Below are 7,995 nucleotides of genomic sequence, written 5' to 3' on the forward strand. Positions count from 1 at the left end.
ATACAACAGCTTAGCTTTTATCATAGAATCATTTGTTTATGGAAACATAAAAAAGGAATCTAATAGTCAACAATGGAAAAATGTTTGAGTAGACTATGATATGTTGATAGGCTTTGAAAATTTTATTTATAAGTTTTTAATAGCATGAAGAAAACTTTAAAACAGGAAATAAAAAATTAGCATATTAAATAACATAAGTTTAATATAAAATATATGATTCATTAATAGTGATTATGAAAAATGTTTTTATATTTAGATTTCTCTGTGTATGCTCAGGTTTCTATAGTGAGCTTTTCTTTTAGGATGCTTTGAGCAATAAGTAAGTCACTTGGTTTATTAAGGAATACCAAAGTTTACATATAAAGTCCTGAGATAGAGCAGTTCTAGGGTTAATTCAGCAGCTCAGATACATTAATGAGGACATAGGTTCTTTGTATCTTTCTACTTTGCCATCTTTAGCATGTCAACTTGGCTCCTCCAATGGTTGCAAAAGGATACCACAATTCCAGGATCACAGAAGACATGAAAACATACAGAGGAAGAGAGTCTTTTTTTTTTTTCCCCCCTGTATGTCTCTTTTAAAAAGTCTTCTACCAAGTCTTCCCTCATTTCTTATTTGACATACCTGTTTCATATACTCACTTCTGAAATGATTTTTGGAAACAGATGGAAATGACACACCTGGCTGAGTCCACTGAATCCCTTGGAAAAGGTGTACTTCTGAACAAAATAATGGAATTAGTTCTGTTCTAAAAGGCAAAGTCAGGGCAGGCTGCTTGGGTCTAATCAACATTGGCTGCAACAGCATGGAAACAATGTCAATTGTTAAGGTGAATTACTCCTTTCTATATTTTATTCTATTGTCAGAGTAAATACAAATAATGGTAGCTTTCAGTTGATTTGTAAAATATTTTTTTCATTGTTTCTGAATATTAACAACCACCTTGGATCTGTACTGGGGCATTTTTTAAATTCCAAAAGAATATGCTAGATTTGTCACCTGAGGTACAGTTATTCCCTTCATCTTGTTATTCACACTAACATAAGTGTTTAATATTTTCTCCACCTCTGAGTAGTATTTTAATCAACTCCTGTTTAATGGCTATGTGCTTTAATCCCTCAAAAGCAGAAAGGCTAGATATAACTATTATTGATTCTATTATATAGGATTCAAAATATATGAATTTCTTAAGAGGATAATCACACATGAATGAGAATGGTAAAAATTAGGACTACAGGTGAATAGCTATAAAATAAAATACAATGTATGCATTTTTTTTTAACTATGCATTTGCCTCTACTTACTTAGCGATTCTATCTTTATCTTGGAACAAAAATACCAGGAAGGATTTACTTTTGATTTTCCTATACTTTCAAAATTTTCCTCAGATAATTCTAATAAACATACAGGGCTAAAGACAAGACCTAAACAGTGGAGTATTTGAAATCATTACTCAAAGAAAGGAAGAAGGAAAGAAAAGAAAAGAAAGAAGGAGGGAAGGAAGGAAGGAGAAGGGAAGGAAGGAAGGAAGGAAGGAAGGAAGAGAGGGAGAAAGAAAGAGAGGAAGGGAGGGAGGAAGGGAGGAACATTGTGGTCGAGAGAAGGACTGATTGGCTCATGGTAAATGCCAGGTCCTGTAATTGTAGTTTATTATTGTGATTATAATAATTTTAGACAGAGTGGCAGAAGGAATAGAGGAAAGTAGACGGGTCCTCTGTTTCTTTTCAGTCATGTCAGTTGATGTCAGTTCAATATACTTCTGACACTGGCCCTATTTGCATCTTCCAGGGAAAGTATTTTTGCCTTCCAAGACTCATTTAGTTGTATACCCTCATTAACTTTATCAAAGCATAACATTTTGCTTTTTCTTGTATTGAATGATTTTACAAATAAGTTCCAGCAGTCTACATAGCTTAATAACACAAAGCTAACTGAAACAGATTAGAAAACAATTATGTAATGAAGAAGAAGACCTAGAATTTATAGAGCACCCACCACATTTCAGATACTATACTTAACACTTTCTAATTTATGGCCTTATTTAAATTCTTACAGAAATTATCCAACCAATAAGGAAGCTAATTTCAGCAAGTCAAATCACTCATAAAATAATATGTGTAAAGCACTTAGCATAAAATCTACCTAAAAAAGCTTAATAAATTCAATTATCACTAATGTATCTATGCCTAGAGTCACACCACCAATGTGAGATTAAAGACTTATTTTAAATTTGAAGCTGTTAGATTATAAACTGTTTCAATTTTCATATTCCAGTGCAATTTTTTTCTGGAATGTGTACCTCATTAGTGATTATTTCTTCTATTTTTAGCATTCTACTCACCAAGTAGACTCACCATGACTACATGCTGAAGTCGAAGTAAAATATCTGCATAACAGCTCTTCAGTGTTAGTGCAACAAAGCCAGCAAACACTGCTGATCTGAATTAAAATGTGTTGAGAACAGTGGTTTTCCTGGTAGTAATAAGATTCAGTGTTCTCTAAGGAGAGTGCTCTTCCCTCCTGCACTTTTGTGTATCTGAGACTCCCTGTAAATGCCAAGTGAATATGAGACATCCAAGACTAATATTTACCGAGTTTTTTCTTCTAGTTAGCCAAAATCTTAGAAAATGGTTGGCTGTTTACGTAAACTAGTTTTGGATTGTTATCTGTTCTGTTGAAGTAACTTTAGTGGAATGCCCAAGGACTCTGTCTCATTAATTTTCTGATTCATCGCTGATGCAATATTCTTTCTTCAGAAATAAAACTTAACAACAACAATAATAAAATCTTATCTTTGCTTTTCTGTTTGTCCAATCTCTAGGACACTACATCACACTGTTGATCCGTATCTATGAGGACTATTGTATGTGGCAGTCTATGGTATAAGAGTTTAAAAGGAGAAAGTAGTAGAATCCATGCTCTCAAAGAGATTGTAATTTATTATAAAAGTAATTCAATCCAACTCATAAAGCAAATGACATTGACACAGTCATTGATAAAGTCATAATCTAGACTTTGGAAATTTTAAATTTTGGAGATTGCAGTACCTAGTACATGACATTGAAGGGGAGGGAGTAGATAGTAGGTTTCCCTAAGAAGAGATACACCTATACACTTGATAAGGCAGCCATGAATAAAAGGAGAGCAATGATAGAGTCTGGATGTATCTGGAATATGATTTATATTAAAAATTTTTCAGTTTTATGTGCTTGAATTTTGGGGACAGTCAAATGAATTTCTCTCTTTCTATGTTGTACTTAACTTTAGTTACCACTAACACTTTGGTAAAAGAGAAATGTAGGAAATTGAGGTGCAAGAGGGCAGCCTAGCAACAAAAAAAGACCCACCTTCTCTTTGCCCGACATATATTTGAGTGGCATTTCTCAAAATATAGTCACCAGGCTTCCCATGTCATAATAAATTGAGTATACATTTTAATGAAGAATCCTGAATTTGAGCACAGATTTGTCAAATCAAAATCTTTGGTGGTGGCATTAGGAATACACACTTAAATCCCCAAATTGCTTTTTACACATACTGAAGTTTGAGAAACACCAGTTAGGGAACAGTAACCCTTAAACCTGGGTGAGGTAATTACCCAGTTTCTGTCAGATAAGGGGAGAGAAGGTGTCACTTTAATATATGTACACAGGGTGATATGCAGACACTTGACTTCATGTGATGAACACTGTGACAAACTTTGGTTTGGTTTCTAGTTGCATTTTAAAATTTTCAGACTGTTATCATGTTTCTTTGCTCCCCAGCTTTAAGTTTAATGAGAACAGACCATCTTTAATTTTAGTATCCTAGTTCAATCTGTATGTACCTCTGTTTTTTAAAAGCACATATCTAATCTTTTAAACATCTCTGCTTTGTGGTATCACTTAATCACGTCTTAATCATATCTCATGCCTATATTCATTGTAATTCCATCTTTAAATTTTTCCTCATTCAAAAATACATGTAAATATGTGTAGGGTGGTACATTTAGCCTTCTATTTAGTTTAATTGAATTGTTTAATAATGAGCATTGCTCTAGAAATAGTTGACTGGTTATAATCTAGGACTTGAATGACCCTGTTTTGCCATCTGATGTCAAATGAGACTTGGGAGTAATGCTGTTGAAGAGATGGAAGTGATGCCTGTGACAGCACAGAGTCAGATATGACAAGCCTCTGTGGCATTGCTGACATATTTAATCATTCATTTCTGACTTCACAGGTTCATAGAATTTTAGAGCTTTAAAGGGTCTTGAGTCCATGTAGCACACAGAAATATTGTCACCTCAAAATTAGGGCTGGAACCCAACTGTGCAGGTTATTAATTTAATTTCAGGGTTTTTAAAAAAAATCGATTAGTGCTTTTAAGAACAATGTGCTTTGTAAGCAACACTTTTATTGCAGGATATGGATTCTAATGCCTAGAAAAATATGGAGCTAACATATGATTTTTTAGGTACAGGATGAATTAAAAACATAACTTCTACTGTGCTTGTCAAAAAAATGCTGTGATAGTTCTCGCAAAGCAGTTAATAATTTGCATAGGTGTATCAAGAATGCAGTCATGAAATTAGTTTTGATGATGCATTGACGACCTTTTCATCAAAAAGTCTTACCAGAGTAGTAGAAAGAATCTGAACATGTTAAGCACGCAGCATGAAGATCCAGTCTCAAATAGAGCAACTGATTTATCTTATCTGATCCTGTTTTATTCCATTGGCAATGAAAAGTGGGTTCAGACAATAAACTGTCAATTCATTTTAGCAAGTTTGAGTACCTACTATGTATAAAATGTGGTCCAAAACGTTACGGTGAATTCAACGATTAAAAAAGAAAATACATGATTTTGTTGAGGAAACTAGCCTTTCCATCATTAAAAAATATCTTGTTCTAAATGCTGAAAAATTGACTAACAAAAACAAAAATATCAGCGCTTTACAAACAAATCTCAAACCTTTTTTATAAATCTTCAATGTTAGTATACCTTTGCTCTGTTGAACAGAATATTCCCTGACTTTAAAATACAAAATGTACATTTGTTTTCTTTACAAATATATATTACTTTTTTCTTTTATTTTCTAAAAGTTTGGCTATTTTACTATTAGGTTTGTTTATTTTATGTGGTTCCCTTTCCCTGTGGATCAAAGAAAAATAGTTTCTGTGGGGGCAGTGGAATGCAGGAATCTTCAGTTATACTCAAGTATCAAGGATGACAAAATTGAGCTGAGGTAATCACCCAACTTCTGACAGATTCATTCTTCTTCTCCAGGAAAAGCCCATCTTCTACTGAAATCTTTCTTTCTTACACTAGAGGAGTTTATAATTTAATTTGGGGAAAAATGCACACAAGTATACAACTCAAATGTGTGTGTATATATATGTGGATATATGTATATACACAAGTGTGTATGCATGTATGTATACACATATTTACGACTGACCAAAGCAGAGTATATTAAATATAATGGAAGGATAATGTGTTATGGATATAAGGAAAAGATTAATGTTTACTGGGGAGAATATGAATATTCTAGATTTTTAATATAATTTTTAGGTCACTATAACTAGTTTCAAGCTGTCAGAATTCAGCTCTGTCAATGGTGTTGATAGGAATTGAGTCCAGCAAAGCCTATGAATGATTTCACTATTGGCTCTCTCATCAAAGACCCAGTGCGTTCATGTTGTTTCTTCATTTCACTTGCAAAACCTTTTCTTGCACAGATATTTTATGTCAGTCGCTGTGCTGGGTAGTAGGGAGAGAGATAAGAAACCGATGATGAGGACGTGGTGGTAAGGCTCAGTTAGAGGCTACCCACAGAAAAATGTGACAGAAGGAGAAACATCTAAAGAGAACTGGCTTTAGGAGGGGTTCTTAATTTTTTTGTGTCATGGACTTTTTCAGCAATCTGGCAAACAGTTTTAGATCCATATAATAAAATACAGTACCCCCTTATCCGTGGTTGTGCTTTCTGCAGTTTCAGTTGCCCACAGTTAATTGTGTTCTGAAAATATTAAATGGAAAATTCCAGAAATAGTCAATTCATAAGTTTTAAATTGCATGCCATTCTGAGTGGTGTGATGAAATCTCATGCCTTCCCACTCCGTCCCACCTGGGACATGAATCATCCCTTTGTCCAGTGTCTCCACGCTGTATACGCTACCCACTCCTTAGTCACTCAGTAGCCATTTGGATTATCAGATCAGTTATCTGAAAGAGAGACTACATTCACATAACTTTTATTATAGTACAGTTGACTTGAATAACAAGGGTTTGAACTGTGCGGGTCCACTTACATGCAAAATTTTTCAATAAATACTATAAATGTATTTTTTCTTCCTTATGATTTTCTTAATAATGTTTTCTTTTTTTCTGGCTAGCTATATTGTAAGAATACAGTATATAATACATATAACATACTGAAATGTATTAATTGACTATTTATGTTATCAGTAAGACTTCCAGTCAACAGTAGGCTATTGGTATATGTAGGAAAAAATCATAGCATATATAGGGTTCGGTACTATCTGCAGTTTCAGGCATCCACTAGGGGTTTTGGAAAGTATCCCCTTCACATAAGAGGGACTACTGTGTATGCAAATTTAAGGAAATCAAGCATAGTAAGATACTGTTGTCAACATATTATAAGAAACACATTTGTACTGCTTTATTAAAACGTTAAATAACAAGATCTAGCAGCAGACATAACTACTATAATTTTGAAGTGGTTTTATGCATAAATAATATTTTGAGATTATAAGCGATGACTACAACGTGATATAAAAATATTTGTGATTCATTGGTGGGAAAGTTACAGGTACTGCTGGCTTGACAGCGGTTATTGTCAACATTTGTAACTGAAGAAATGTTAAATTTCAATTATATTTTGATGAAAATAGAGAAGTAACTTTTTGTTCATCTGAGTTCATAAATTTCCTGAATTTTGTCTATTCAGTGACACTTCGGGGGACCGCAGGCCCCAGGCTAAGAACCTTGCATCAAAACTCAGTGTTAGTGCCATTTAGGAGAAAAAAAAGAGCAAATGTGAAATGTACACAGGAACTCCAGCTCTCTACCAGGTGACTCAAGATCCTGAACATTCTAAAGGACCTTCACTTCTTACTCCCACCCTCTATATATTTGACAGTGTTGTTTCTTTTTCATAGAGGTTTGCTCTGTGTTAAACTAGGAGTAATAATCCCTGTTTGAAATTTTGCCTGTAGCAAGCTTGAAGGTTAGGAATTATCTGATGAACTAGGAAAAATTTATGTACCTCTCACTGTAGTGATTAATAAATTCATCTTTTGCTATCTAATTCCATATTCTTGAATTTTTCTATTGTTTATCTTTTTAAAAAAATTACTTAAGTAATCCATGCTTGTTTTTAAAAGTTTTTCACACATACTATGGAAAATGAAGTGTAGTATAAAATTAATTATACTACCAAAAAGAAACTTCTTCACTATGCCCCCACCCCGTCAAACAGTTAGCTAACAGTTGTTAGCCTTTTTTTGTGTGTTCTTTCAGGACATAGTTTGGTTTGTATAAACCTAACATGAACATAATACATAAATAGTTTGACAATCTAACAGGCTAATTGCATTGTACATTTATTTCATCCTAAATTAGCTGTCTTAACGTTTGCTTTATTTATTTTTATTTTTCAGAGTAAAACACTTTGAAGTTTTTGGTTGATTTTTGAATTGGGAAAATTCTTACATAATCATTGGTTGTCATAGTTGAACATTTTCATCAAGAAATAATGGCATGAGGCAAGGAAAAGGACTTTTGAGGATTATGTGGATTTAGAGATGTAGCGTTCAGCGGAGGTGAAGGGGTGATAAAATAGTTTGAAAGACAAGTGGTTAAATTTCTGGAAGATAAAACAAGAGGGCTGGGGAGCTGCTTCTCTGCTTCAAGTCACTGCCCTGAAATTTTGCACAGCAGAGCATCAGGAGACAAAGGAGAATAGGTTGTCAGTGGCAAGACAGGTCAGA

This window comes from Pteropus vampyrus, unplaced genomic scaffold, assembly GCF_000151845.1.
Source record: "Pteropus vampyrus isolate Shadow unplaced genomic scaffold, Pvam_2.0 Scaffold1, whole genome shotgun sequence".
Lineage (NCBI taxonomy): Eukaryota > Metazoa > Chordata > Mammalia > Chiroptera > Pteropodidae > Pteropus > Pteropus vampyrus.